This window comes from Neofelis nebulosa, chromosome 3, assembly GCF_028018385.1.
Source record: "Neofelis nebulosa isolate mNeoNeb1 chromosome 3, mNeoNeb1.pri, whole genome shotgun sequence".
NCBI lineage: Eukaryota > Metazoa > Chordata > Mammalia > Carnivora > Felidae > Neofelis > Neofelis nebulosa.
Genome location: NC_080784.1, coordinates 166102141 through 166117388, shown reverse-complemented (window position 1 = coordinate 166117388; position 15248 = coordinate 166102141). Strand labels below are relative to the sequence as shown.

The 15248-nt window shown below is 36.5% G+C and overlaps 1 protein-coding gene across 10 annotated transcripts in view; it reads right to left on the bottom strand.

Annotated features, from left to right (window-relative positions):
• Positions 1-15248, bottom strand: part of FRYL (FRY like transcription coactivator) — a 272003-nt gene that overhangs the window by 199502 nt on the left and 57253 nt on the right. For 9 of the 10 annotated variants that reach the window (XM_058722642.1, XM_058722640.1, XM_058722639.1 and 6 more), the window contains one exon: positions 2564-2695. The exons of the other annotated variant lie outside the window; for it this stretch is intronic. The gene's annotated coding sequence lies outside the window, so the exon portion shown is untranslated. The remainder of the gene's footprint in view (positions 1-2563; positions 2696-15248) is intronic. 10 annotated transcript variants of the gene reach the window in all.

Sequence of the window (15248 nt, the reverse complement as noted above, 5' to 3'; positions counted from 1 at the left end):
GAGTATTTTAAAACTTTACACTGTATTGTGAACATTCTAGTGTACTTTTAAACACAAAATCTTCTCCTTACAGTCAATCGTAATGATCAATAGTAGCAATGAAAACGGTGGCATGAATTACCAAGAAAAGATGGATAACTTAAAAATACATGGATCTAAGAATACAAAGTTGAAGAATTTAAAGTATACTTATTTAGTTCTATAATTCCGGAAATCAACCTTACATAATTTAATTCCAAATAACTGAGCATCCTACTAAATATTTTAAAATAGCAAAAGGCAGATGATCCTATTGTCTTCACATCATCCAGAAGCACAACAAAATATGCAAGTGAAAGGTGCCTATGTAAGAATTTGGGAACTGAAATCAGTATCTTCTTTTCTCCTTTCCTTTGCCTGCCCTCTGGTGGGGTACTAAGTAAGCAAGAAGGACATAAAAATACAGAAGGATCAGATAAGGCGTAAACTCCCTAAATAATCAAATTTAAAACTTTGAAGGATATACATGTTAATCATGAAAAATAAATAAATGTAATTCACTCAGTGAAACACAAGTACAATCTCCTTCTTCTAATAGTCAACATGAAGAAAATAATTTACATATTTTAAAAGATGAAGCATAAAAGAGTCTAAATAGGCCTCAGAAAAAATTGAAATGTATAGGAACACCCAGCTTGCTCAGTCAGAAGAGCATGTGACTCTCGATCTTGGGGTTGTTATGTTCGAGACCCATGTTGGGTGTAGAGATTACTTAAAAATTAAAAAAGTCTTATAAAAAAAACTGTAATGTAAAAACAAACAAATTTCTGGTCCTGAATTGCTGAGTGTAATCCTTATTAAACACTTATTCTACAACACATTAATTATGGTGTAGAATCAATTATTTTTTATTTCATCCATTTAAAAGGTAATAATTGGGGCGCCTGGGTGGCGCAGTCGGTTAAGCGTCCGACTTCAGCCAGGTCACGATCTCACGGTCCGTGAGTTCGAGCCCCGCGTCGGGCTCTGGGCTGATGGCTCGGAGCCTGGAGCCTGTTTCCGATTCTGTGTCTCCCTCTCTCTCTGCCCCTCCCCCGTTCATGCTCTGTCTCTCTCTGTCCCAAAAATAAATAAAAAATGTTGAAAAAAAAAAAATTTAAAAAAAAATAAAAAAATAAAAAAATAAAAGGTAATAATTGAAGGTCTCTACATGCAAGGCAGTAAATAATACATTAGTAAAGTTCAGGGAAATTTTAGAGGATTTATTAACACATATCCTGTCTCAGGGAATCCTACAGTAAAAATGAGGGAAAAACAAGGAAATCAAATGAAAGACTAAAGCAGGACCATACTTAACTAGAAAACAAGCTGACTTTTAAAAAAAGACTTCTAAGATGCTCTCTTAACCCTTGAGCATAAAAGGATAAAAATTCATATCCGAACAGCCTATTCCCCACACACACAAAAAAACACAACAGGTTAGAAACATAATCCATATGCCTCAGTACCGAGAAGCTATCACTGTGTCTTCCAGGATCTTCTCCCCGCCTTCCCCATAGGATCTCATATTCTTTACAACTCCTGTTAGTGGTTCTCCTTGGGCCCCGATGCAGGTCCTCCTTATCTTATGGAGCCCAGAAACAGTGGTTTATAGCAGGCTGATTATAGAGGGCAAGTTACCTCCATGTTTGCTCATGATATAGAGGACAACCACCTGTGTCTCCATTAACCCCATTGCTCTAAGCTGTACTTTCATCTGGGGAAAGGACAGGCAAGGCTTGGGTGTTACAGGAAAAAAAAAAAAAAAAAAAAACCTAAAAAAACCCACAAGATATTACTCAGATTTCTTTCATTCCACAAATATTTGCTGAGCAGCTTTACAATGGCCTGTGCAAGGGCATTGAAAATAGGTCTCTGTCCCCAAAGAGCTTACTATTTACTTATGGAGGGAAAGAAACCCTCACAACTGCAGAACTTCCTGTAGGGTGGCCAAAGCTTTGTTAAGTCTGAATTGCAATTCAATTTCCTCTGCCTAATCTGCTTCCTAACCTCCTCTCTTTACAGGTGTTGATCCCCAATGAACATTCTGGAAGCCAAAATCCTTTTCAGCATCAGCTTCGGGAAGATCCATCCTGAGACATATAGCAAGGGGAAAACAAGGCATTCCAGAGGCAAGACTGTACCCATTACTAGCTGAATCTGTGAGCAGGAAATGCCATAAAGCCTTGTTGCATGTTGATATTTCTAAGATCTTTGGTTGGTTATCACAACTTCCAACTCCTGCCACAGTAGTCGGGATTAAAAAATTATAGAAGCTCCTGGGTAGCTCAATCAGTTAAGTGTCTGACTTTGGCTCAGATCATGATCTCATGGTGGTGAGTTCGAGCCTTGCATCGGGCTCTATACTGTCAGCGCAGAGTCCTCTTGGGATCCTCTGTCTCCCTCTCCCTCTGTCCCTCCCCGGCTCACACACACGCTCTCTCTCTCAAAAGTAAACAAACATTAAAAGAATTATAATAGAAGCTAGTGGCTCAAATATAGCCATAGTCACTATTTAGCCTTTAGAATATTGGTATAATCTTACCGGAGAACTTAAGACAGTAATTTCTTGGTGGTAACTTGAATCATCTAATCCTGACTGTGGGACTCTTGAGTAGTTTTGAGAGTTAAGCATTTAGGTGCTAATCATCCAAGATTCAAATAAATGGCTTCAGCTCTAAAGAAAAACAAAATACAAGATTTATACATAAGACATGTTTATAAGTACATTTGTTGCTCATATCCATCTTTATTTCTGAATACATTATATAGCAGTGTCACCTAGTGCTCCCAGTATCCTTTCAACAATGTCGCATTAGATTTTTTCTAAATCTTTATTACAAAAAAATTCAAACTAATGCAAAATTATTCAGAATAGTATAATGACTCCACCATTATAAACTCCCAGCAAATCATGTTTCATTGATATCTCCCACCCACCCCTCAACCCCTCTACCACCACTCTGGATTATCCTCAAACAAATTCCTGACATTATACCACTTCATCTGTAGATATTCTGTATGTATCTCTAGGTAAAGATTTGCTTTTTCCAAAAAACTGCTAGAACTGATTCATGATTTCAGCAAAGCCACAGGATATAAAATCAATGCACAGAAACTGGTTGCATCTCTATACACCAATAACGAAGCAGCAGAAAGGGAAATCAAAGAATTAATTCCACTTACAATTGCACCAAAAATCATAAAATACCTAGCAATAAAACTAACCAAAGAGGTGAAAAACCTATACACTGAAAACTACAGAAAGCTTATGAAAAAAATTGAAGACACAAAAAAATGGAAAACTATTCCATGTTCATGGATTGGAAGAACAAATATTGTTAAAATGTTGATACTACCCAAAGCAATCTACATATTCAATGCAATCCCTATCAAAATAACACCAGCATTCTTCACAGAGCTAGAACAAACAATCCTAAAATTTGCATGGAACCCCAAAAGACCCCAAATATCCAAAGCAATCCTGAAATAGAAAACCAAAGCTGAAGGCATCACAATTCCAGACTTCAAGATGTACTACCAAAGCTGTAATTGGGGTGCCTGGGTGGCTCAGTAGGTTGAGCGTCCGACTTCAGCTCAGGTCATGATCTCACAGTTCAAGAGTTCGAGCCCCACGTCGGGCTCTGTGCTGACAGCTCAGAGCCTGGAGCCTGCTTCAGATTCAGTGTCTCCCTCTCTCTCTGACCCTCCCCCGTTCATGCTCTGTCTCTCTCTGTCTCAAAAATAAATAAACATTAAAAAAAAATTAAAAAAAAAAAAAGCTGTAATCATCAAGACAGTATGGTACTGGCACAAAAACAGGCACTCAGATCAATGGAACATAATAGAAAACCCAGAAATGGACCCACAAATGTATGGCCAACTAATCTTTGACAAAGCAGGAAAGAATATCCAATGGAATAAAGACAGTCTCTTCAGCAAATGGTGCTGGTAAAACTGGAAATCGACATGCAGAAAAATGAACCTGGACCACTTTCTTACACCACACACAAAAATGAACTCAAGATGGATGAAAGACCTAAACATAAGACAGGAAGCTATCAAAATCCTAGAGGAGAAAGCAGGCAAACACCTCTTTGACCTTACCTGCAGCAACTTCTTACTCAACATGTCTCCAGAGGCAAGGGAAACAAAAGTAAAAATGAACTTTTGGGACCTCATCAAGATAAAAAGCTTCTGGGGGCACCTGGATGGCTCAGTCAGTTAAGTGTTCGACTTCAGCTCAGGTCATGATCTCAAGGTTCGTGAGCTCAAGCCCTGCATCGGGCTCTGTGCTGACAGCTCAGAGCGTGAAGCCTGCTTCAGATTCTATGTCTCCCTCTCTACTCCAACCTTGCTCACACTCTGCTGCTGTCTCTCCCTCTCTCTCAAAAATAAATAAACATTAAAAAAAATTGTTTTAAGATAAAAAGCTTCTGCACGGTGAAGGAAACAATCAGCAAAACTAAAGGCAACCGATGGAATGGGAGAAGATATTTACAAATGACATACCAGATAAAGGGCTAGTATCCAAAATCTATAAACAACTTATCAAACTCAACACCCAAAAAAACAAATAATCCAGTGAAGAAATGGGCAGAAGACATGAATAGACACTTCTCCAAAGAAGACATCCAGATGGCTAACAGACACATGAAAAAATGCTCAACATCACTCATCATCAGGGAAATGCAAATCAAAACCACAATGAGATACCACCTGACACCTGTCAGTATGGCTCACATTAACAACTCAGGCAACAACAGATGCTGGTGAGGATGCAGAGAGAGAGAGGACCCTTTTTGCACTGTTGGTAAAAGTGCAAACTGGTACAGCCACTCTGGAAACCAGTATGGAGTTTCCTCAAAAAATTAAAAATAGAACTACCCTACGATCCAGCAATTGCACTATTAGGTATTTACCCAAGGATACAGGTGTGCTGTTTCGAAGGGGCACATGCACCCAACTATCGACAATAGCCAAAGGAAGGAAAGAGCCCAAATGTCCATGGATGGATGGATGGATAAAGAAGACGTGGCATATATATACAATGGAGTATTACTTGGCAATCAAAAAGAATGAAATCTTGCCATTTGCAACCACATGGATGAAACCAGAGTGTATTATGCTAAGCAAAATTAGTCAGAGAAAGGCAGGTATCATAGGATTTCACTCATATGTAGAATCTAAGATACAAAATAAATGAACAGAAGGGAAGGGAAGCAAAAATAATATGAAAACAGAGATGGGGAACAAAACATAAGTGACTCTTAAATATACAGAACTGAGGGTTTTGGAGGGGTTATGGGTGAGGGGATGGGCCAAATCGGCAAAGGGCATTACGGAAGACACTTGGGATGGGCACTGGGTATGTAGGGGATGAATCACTGGATTCTACTCCCAAAATCATTATTATATTATCTGCTAACTAACTTGGAAGTAAATTTTTAAAATTTAAAAATTGTAAAAATAAATAAAAATAAAAAAGATAAAGATTTGCTTTTGAAGCATAAGCCAATATCATTATAATATCTACAGTAAATTAATAATAATTTCTTCATAACATCAAATGCCAAATCAATGCTCAAATTTCCTCAACTGTCTCATAAGTGTTTTCTTTTTTTTAAAGTCTGTTCTAATCCAGATCTAAACAAAATCCATACAGGCAACTGTTACTGGGTCAATTAAATCCCTTTTAATCTACAGTTTCCCACTCCCTTTGTTCTCTTTGCAGTGACACGTAATGCTTTTAATAATGTCAATGACTGAACTAACATGTCAATACCTTCATTAAGCAATAATACATTTAATATATTTTTATTTTATTTGTTAAAATAAATAGTTGGCAAAATAGTTCATATATCTACAAGGCCTAATATTTATCTCATCTACGGAGAAGGTTTGAGATACATATTCTTCAAAGTCCAATTATATTAACTGAGGGAGACATGGATTATGAATTATTATACCACACCTCTAATAATGTGATGGTTACTAAGCAGGGAGTGGTCATTTTACTATACATAAGAACTCATGTAATTGTACACATTCAGTAGCGGCATTTTTCAGTAAATAGGCTACATTTTTAACTCTGGCATTCAAAACTCAAACTCACCTTCATTTTAAATTATAACTGGTTTCTTACTATTCTCTATTTAGTGAATTTAATCCTCAACCCAAGAGAAGAGACCAACTACTCTCTAAAATATTATTTTTGTACTTAACCTTAATTTAAAATTCCTTTAGCCAAGTAGAAATACGATATTCCATTTGTTCACAGGCATAATCAACTAAATCATGACTAAAACCAAATCTGTGAAGCCAAAAAAACTGGTAAATATGAATAAAACACTAATTCATCTGCACCTATTCATAACCAATATCATTCAGACATACTAGAAATATTTTTAAAGATTTTTTTAATGTTTGTTTTTGAGCGCGAGAGAGAGTGAGCAGGTTTGGTTTTGAGAACGAGAGATACAGGGTGAGAGACAGAATCCCAAGCATGCTCTGTGCCATCAGCTCAGAGCCCAATGGTGGGGCTCGAACCCACAGAACCGTGAGATCATGACCTGAGCTGAGATCAAGAGTTGGACACCCAACCGACTGAGCCACCCAGGCACCCGTGAACGTAACTCGAATTTTTGACTGCCCCACCCAATATTTCCTAACCTGTTAACAAAATGATATCTACAACTCTGCCAAAATTCTTGATACTAAAGTATCATCATCTTAGGTTCATGGAATCATTTCTCCCTCAAAGCAAATAAAGCTTTTATTTGCAACAGATCTTTTCTGTCCATAGTGGGAAGTACAGTCATGCAATAGTCCATGTTTAATGAAATTTAAACTTTCACTTCATCTTCTAGGACAAATCACTAAACCAGTTACCACTGGAGTACAAATCAGTTTCAGGAATACTACAACTACTTCAAAGAGGTCTGATTTGTACCAGCATGCCCAGGTCTTTCGTTTTGCTTCACTTTTGAATGAGCCTCTTGTTCAGACATAGCAAGAGCTTACTTAAGCCAAGCTTTTTATAAAAATATGTTTTCTCTTGTAACCACGCTGTCAGGGCACTGTGTCATTTTAAGACTTCCCGATGTCCATCTAGGATTTCCAATACCTCCTTAATAGATACATAACCTTCCTATTTCCAACTTTCACTTTGGTTACCCTCGGAAATAGTTGGTTCTCCTTGACCTTCTTTATGGGTTATAATCATTTTTAGCAGGGGTGGTTTTTATTGTTTTTGTTTTGGTTTGGGGTTTCTTTCTGCACGTCAATTGTTTTTTCTATTTTGTTTCCATATATATTACTTAACATGGGACTCGTTTTAATTTTCATTTCACTTGATTAATGTAAGGAGTATTTCCTCTACAAAAAGAGTAATTTCTATTACTACTTTGATATTACTACTTTTCACATGGTTCAGGTCAAACAGGTTAGGTAACTGTGGTCAGGGTATACACGTAATCAATGCTATAGTTTCTTATTCTAAAAGAAAAAAGTCATATAAACAAGAGTGACTTGGGGAGGTCAGTTGGTATTTAACAACACTGAAGAGACTATAAATAGCCAAATAGCACAAGCTTTGAAGGGGCAAGGCTTTAAACCTGCAGCAAGAAAAATTATCTAGAAGCTTCCATGTGCAATAAATAAAGAGAACAATGGCCCAGCTCGGGTGCTTGGGAGGATCTCAGGTCAAATGAGGTCCTCCAAGGACAGCCTTATTTCCCTTCAGTCCAAAAGTAAAAGAGAAAGTTTGAATCGGGGTTCATATGGCACATTAACCTCACTTCCTTTCTGAACAGAATTACTAGAATTATAAAGAACAGAAATCTACAAGTTGAGTGTATCTTAATTATATCTTATTTCAAGACCCTTGAAGTATAGGTCTTTCTTTGATAGAGAAAATAATAATCTCAAGCAAACAGAGCAAAAAAACTAAGAGTAAATGAATCTCAGTGATGTTCATGATGATATTCTCAGTATTTGTCTGTATACCTCCTAACCTGAAAAGGAGAGTAAGGCAGTTATGGTGGCTAGCACAAAGTAGATTTGTACTCCACACGCAGAATAATTATTACATAATTGGTGACAAGGCTGCTTCATAAAGAAATGAAGTCCCGGCTCACTGTTTTTAAGGCAAAGGTTGTTAGAAAATGCTATAAAAAGGGTTATCCCACTGGGTAAAAAGATCAGCCTAAGTTATTTCCAAGATGCCAACTCAACACTCTAAATTTGACTTCAGGATGTATTTTACACAGTTGACTCTTGAACAATATAAGGGTTAAGGGTGCTGATCCCTGCACAGTCAAAAACCGTATAATTGGATTCCCCCAAAATTTAAATACTAATAGCCTGCTGTTAACTGGAAGCCTAACTGATAACACAGTTGATTAACACATTATTTTGTATGTTGCATGTATTATATACTGTATTCTTACAATAAGGGGAAAAATGTTAAGAAAGTCATAAGAGAAAATACATTAACTGTACTGGACTGCCTTTATCCACAAAAATCCACATACAAGTAGACCAGCACGGTTGAAACCTGTGCTGTTCAAGGCCCAACTGGACTTGAATACTAGAATGTGTAGTGACTAGAAACTCATTAGATTTCAACTAAAGAAAGGAACCAGACTGCAAGATATGGAATCTATGAGGGCACATTCCTGCCCTTCTATTAAAATTATTCTGGGAATCTCACAAGGCCTCTTTAAATGATGCAAAAGACCAAAATGATCCAAATGTTCTGACAGCCTTTTAGAATAAGGATGCGATCATTTTCAAATAAATTTAGAATAATCACAGCTCCTATTCACAGTAGCAAAAATAATTATGGAAAATATAAAAATCCAGTAATTTTTTAAATCTGACAGAGATCTTATAAAGTACGAAAAATCTACTCACATATAATCAAATACAGGCAGCAGTTACTCAGATATCTTTCATGTCTGACTGGTAAAAATCACTAATATAAAGAACTTACAATCATCCCTTTAACAAAGAAAACTGATGGTTCATAAAATCTACAGTTCCCGTCACAGTTCAATTTTTAGAAATTCACTTTTTCTCTTATCTTAGAAATGTTCTCATTTTTACAATTTTTAAAACAGGTTTGCATTTTACCCTTCTGTCATTCTTTTTAACCTTCTCCCAAATCTCAATTTTAAAGACTACAGAAACTTATTACGCTGACTAATGTAATCACAGATTACACTATATCACCTGCTAAAAAAAATGCTGTATAATGATAGTGAGGTAAAATAAAGCTTCACTGCATACATTTCTTGCTGATGAAGCAACGTTCTCTGCAGGTAAATTTGTCAACATCTTGTTGATTTTACATTTTTAGCCAGTATCATACTAGTTGATCTAATGAAAACAATTAGCAAAATCTTCCATTCAAAAATTTAAGGGGAAGTTTTGTACAAAGGTCTCATTCATGAATGAATGAAAATAGCATCAGAGCACATTTTCTAATATACTGATGAATGAATATGTATGGTTTAGAATAACTTTCCTATTACATTTCCATGTTGGCATAGAAAAAAGGAATACAATCGCCAAATTATCACACGAATGTTCTCCCTACTCATCTAGATTTAAACACCAAAACAAAAACTTTAAGTAAATGTAGAAGCAGACCAGTAAAATCAATCTCACTAAATCCGGAATGTATTCCAATCTCTAACTTCTACAAATCTCTTGTTGTAACTATGTCATGCAGGAATGTACAGAAATTGCACATTGAACAAATATCGATTGGGCAGACCTACATGCCAGGAACCAGGGACAAAGGAGTGAATAAAACAGACAAAAATTCCTGACCTCCTGTCACGTTTACACTCTGATAGGAGCTTGAGTTTTTTTTGGAATCGTTCCTTTGAGAATCTGGAAGAACTACTGGAGGCCTCTCCTTCTAAATGCTCATATATATCTAATTTTGCAACATATGAACCTTTCTCATCCAATTGTTTCTCATGGGTTAAGAAGCCCTGATAAAAATCCTCCTCGTGTTTATTTTCTACCTGCCGTTTATGGTAGTTTCATAATTTTACTATTCAGAGTAAAAAATAGTACTTTTTCTCCTTGAAAATATTTACGGCCTTCAAATTTCAATGTAATGCTTTTTATTTATTCCAATTATACCTCTCACAAATTTTCAGGCTGCCAGATTACCCTTTATCTTTCTAGAAAACTCAACCCTAATGTCTTCAGTAACTTCACCAGAGAAATTTTCTGATTTCATTAATTATTCTCTAGATCCCCTTAAGTTAAAATCTCCCTCCTCCTGCACAGATCTTCTGTTAGTCTTTGAATCAAAGTCACCTACAGCATCCTTGGAAGAAGATATGCTCAAGAGAATGACAATAAAACCTTAATCACTTAACAGAAACCGTCAGCTAATTAACCAAAAATTTTGGATTTTGCTTGTCACAAAAAGAGAGTGATTCCTTAGGAAAAAAAAAAAAATGGGGGGGAGGGACAGAAAACAGAGGAGAAAGTCTTTTTTATTTAAAAATAACAGTTTCTAGGGCCATTACAGCCTCTAATCAATGTGTTGTACCTTTTATATCTATTATTTTTGAAATTACACAATGGAAATTTCAACTAATTATGATCCTGAGGCCCTATCAGGTAAAATATCAAAGAAATTACATGCAAATTTAGAACAAATATTTTGTACATTTTGATAAAACAATTTGCAATAAAAAGGTTGCTGGGCTAATCCAAGTTTTAAGTTATTCAGAAAAATGAAAAAGTAAATGGCCACAAGGTCATAAAAGTATATGGCCACAATTTAAACTCCCGTTTGTCTCTCCTATTTTTTTCTGCTTATGGTCTCTCCAGCAGGCTTAAAGAGGTCTTTTAGAAGAACAATGATGAAAGCAAAAATCCCCCTTGATGATTAGATGACCTATTTCTCCCAAATTTATAGCCCCAAAACATCTTAAGTTTAAGGAGAAATGATCATTTGTCATATGCAATCTCACAATTTGCATCAGAAGCCTTTAAAATGTTTTATATTCTTTGATCCAGTAATTTTATGACCCTGTTTTTCTAGGAAGATAATCAGAAATGCACACACAGATTTATTTGCAAAGATGTTCACTGTACCATTATTTCTATGAGCAGAATGCTGGAGACAGGGACAAAACAAAGCACAAGTCGAAAACAATCATCGGGGTTGTGAGTCAAGCCCCATGGTGGGTGTAGAAATTACTATAAAAAATAAATTTAAAAAAAGAGCAAAGAGTAAATGTAGAAGGATAGAATCAAATTGTCAAGGTACTCAATCTCTCCATGCTTTCATTGCCTCATCTACAAAATAAGGATAATAAAACCTCTTATGGTTATTAGGAGAATTAAATATAAAAGATGAAAAATGTTTGGGGTACCTGAGTGGCTCAGTTGGTTAAGCATCTGACTCTTGATTTCAGCTCAGATCATAATCTCACAGTTGTAAGGATTGAGCCCCACATCGGGCTCTGTGCTGAGCCTGAAGCCTGCTTAAGATTCTCACTCGCTCTTTCTCTGCCCCTCTCGCCCACTAGCACACTCTTTCTCTCTCCCTCAAAAAAACAAACAAAAAAAAAAATTAAAAAAAAATAAACCTTTAAAAAAAGTTGAAAAATGTTGAGTGATTGACACAAAGTATTCAATAAATGTTTATTATTTATTAACTTATATACACTGACAGATGTGCAACACTTCAAAAAAAAGTAATGAAGAAATAAAAATCACTGATAATTCTAACACCTAAGAAATAGCCACTACTAATTCATGTTAGTATGTGGGTTAATTTCCTTCAGGTCTTTCAATATGCCCTAGATGTTTTATAAAATCGGTGTCACATTGTATCATTTCTAGTGATTACAAAATATTATACTATTTTGTAAATATATTACGTGCATTTAATCATTTCACTATTATTGAGTGAGGTTCTTCACTGCTATAAATAATATTGCAGTAAATATCTTAATTGGCAGTCATTTTACACATCTTTTAATTTCCCTCAAGAAAGAATCTAGAAACAATTTCTATCTCTTTTTTTATATTAAATATAATTTATTGTCAAATTGGTTTCCATTCAACACACAGTGCTCATCCCAACAGGTGCCCTCCTCAATGCCCATCACCCACTTTCCCCTCCTCCACCCCCCATCGACCCTCAGTTTGTTCTCAGTATTTAACAGTCTCTTACGGTTTGCCTCCCTCCCTCTCTGTAACTTTTTCCCCCATCCCCTCCCCCATGGTCTTCTGTTAAGTTTCTCAGGATCCACATAAGAGTGAAAACATATGGTATCTGTCTTTCCCTGTATGACTTATTTCACTTAGCATCACACTCTCCAGTTCCATCCACGTTGCTACAAAAGGCCATATTTCATTCTTTCTCATTGCCACGTAGTATTCCATTGTGTATATAAACCACAATTTCTTTATCCATTCATCAGTTGATGGACATTTAGGCTCTTTCCATAATTTGGCTATTGTTGAAAGTGCTGCTATAAACATTGGGGTACAGGTGCCCCTATGCATCAGCACTCCTGTATCCCTTGGGTAAATTCCTAGCAGTGCTACTGCTAGATCATAGGGTAGATCTATTTTTAACTTTTTGAGGAACCTCCACACTGTTTTCCAGAGTGGCTGCACCAGTTTGCATTCCCACCAACAGTGCAAGAGGGTTCCCGTTTCTCCACATCCTCGCCAGCATCTATAGTCCCTGATCTGTTCATTTTAGCCACTCTGACCAGACTGAGGTGGTATCTCAGTGTGGTTTTGATTTGTATTTCCCTGATGAGGAGTGACATTGAGAAGTGTCTGTTGGGCATCTGGATGTCTTCTTTGGAAAAGTGCCAATTCATGAAGTGTCTATTCTTCTGCCCATTTCTTCACTGGATTATTTGTTTTTCAGATGTGGAGTTTGGTGAGTTCTTTATAGATTTTGGATACTAGCCCTTTATCCAATATGGCATTTGCAGATATCTTTTCCCATTCCGTTGGTTGCCTTTTAGTTTTGTTGATTGTTTCCTTTGCAGTGCAGAAGCTTTTTATCTTGATGAGGTCCCAGTAGTTCATTTTTGCTTTTAATTCCCTTGCCTTTGGAGATGTGTCAAGTAAGAAATTGCTGTGGCTGAGGTCAGAGAGGTTTTTTTCCTGCTTTCTCCTCTAGGGTTTTGATGGTTTCCTGTCTCACATTCAGGTCCTTTATCCATTTTGAGTTTATTTTTGTCAATGTTATAAGAAAGTGGTCTAGTTTCATTCTTCTGCATGTTGCTCTCCAGTTCTCCCAACACCACTTGCTAAAGACACTGTCTTTTTTTCCATTGGATACTCTTTCCTGCTTTGTCAAAGATTAGTTGGCCATACCTTTGTGGGTCTAATTCTGGGATCTCTATCCTATTCCATTGGTCTATGTGTCTGTTTTTGTGCCAATACCTCTACTACAAAGCTGTAAGCATCAAGACAGTATGGTATTGGCAGAATTTCTATCTCAAATAGTATGAAATACACTTGGCTTCATTCCCCCACTGACCTGTACAGAATGTAGACACACACTAGGTGTTCAAAAAAGCTGAGGCACCTGGCAGGCTCAGTTGGTTACACATCCGATTCTTGATTTCAGCTCACATCATGATCTCACAGTTCATGAGATCAAGCCCTGCACTGGGCTCTGCACTGACAGCGTGGAGCCAGTTTGGGATTCCCTCTCTGTGCCCCTCTCTCTCTGCCCCTCCCCTGCTTATGCTCACTCACTCTCTCTCTCAAAATAAAGAAACTTGTTTTTAAAATGCTCATCTGTCTTTTTTCCACATGGGCACTTAAAAGCTATTGAAGGGTTTTTTCATTGTCACCCCTCTATTGTTTTTTGGTACATCTGCTCATCAGGTATTTCGCTTTTTCCATTTAGCCCATTTATAGGATCTCACTTTTCCTTTATATCACTCTAATATCCCAAACACAATTTGAGTGTTCAGAACTTTAGTAAATTCCCCAACAGGTGAGGATTCTACTGTATAAGTCTAGAAATGAAAGTCTGTCTTTCAGAAATACATCCTGAAATATTTACAGATGATGTTTCATGACCAAGGGATTGCATCAAAATAACTGGGAACTGGATGGAGAAAGGGAGTGGGTAGAGATAACAAAGAGTTGATAAATGTTGAGGCTGAGGAATGGGCACATGAACATTCATCCCACTATTCTCTGTTTAAATATTTTTTTAAACTATTTTTGGTGGGAGGAAACTTTAAATCTTTAAAAGATATAAAATCAATAAAACAATCATGGTTTAGCTTGTACCCTGGGTCTTACAGAATAATCCAAGGGTTATTTTAAAAAAAGCAAGACAAAAATTATTGAAGCCAAATTCAAAAGGGAAGTAAACAACTACAGTATTTAGAATCTCTCAATTATACTTGCCAGTAATTCCCACAGATAAAAACAAACTACAATGCCTTTTTCCAAACCATGGCTTCAGCATACCATGCTGATTCTCCAAAACAATATTAGTATTTATATTGTGCATTACAAGAATACAATTATGCCTCTGTATGTGCCCACATGAATATTTGATAAGTAGTTTTATTATGTACTAGTATTAAATAATCCAAATTCTCTTGGTGCTTAAATCACATCTTGGTACTAAGTTAGGCCCATCATAAAACAAAATTTACAGATTAACAGATCCACCAAAGTGGGGTTTTTTTGTACCCAGAGGCAATGTAATTTAAAAAAACTACCTCACTGCATATCTTTTATTCAGATGAACTGTGGTAAAATACCACCTGTGTATATTTCTACCTGTGTAGCAAACAGTTTACCTTGAAGGAGGTCATGATAATAGGAGAGCACCGTATAAGGAGTAAGTCACCTATCTAGGGATAAGCATATCAATGGCTGCTCCCCAGGTTTAAAACAAGGGTGAAATGGACAGATTAGAGAGTGTTTCCAAGCTCTTTGTTGCAATAAAAAAAATACATTGTATATAAATGTACTTATAATACATTTTATATAACAACCCAGTATGTGTGTGTGTGTGTGTGTGTGTGTGTGTGTGTGTGTGTGTGTGTGTGATATACTTGAAATAATAATCCGCAATACACTTTGGTAAATTTCCAAGCTATTTTTAAAAAAGTGCTATATTCTAGTCACTACCCACTAAAACAATTTCTGGAATTCATAGTTTTAAGTCCCCGGACTCAAAAAAAAAAATGGCC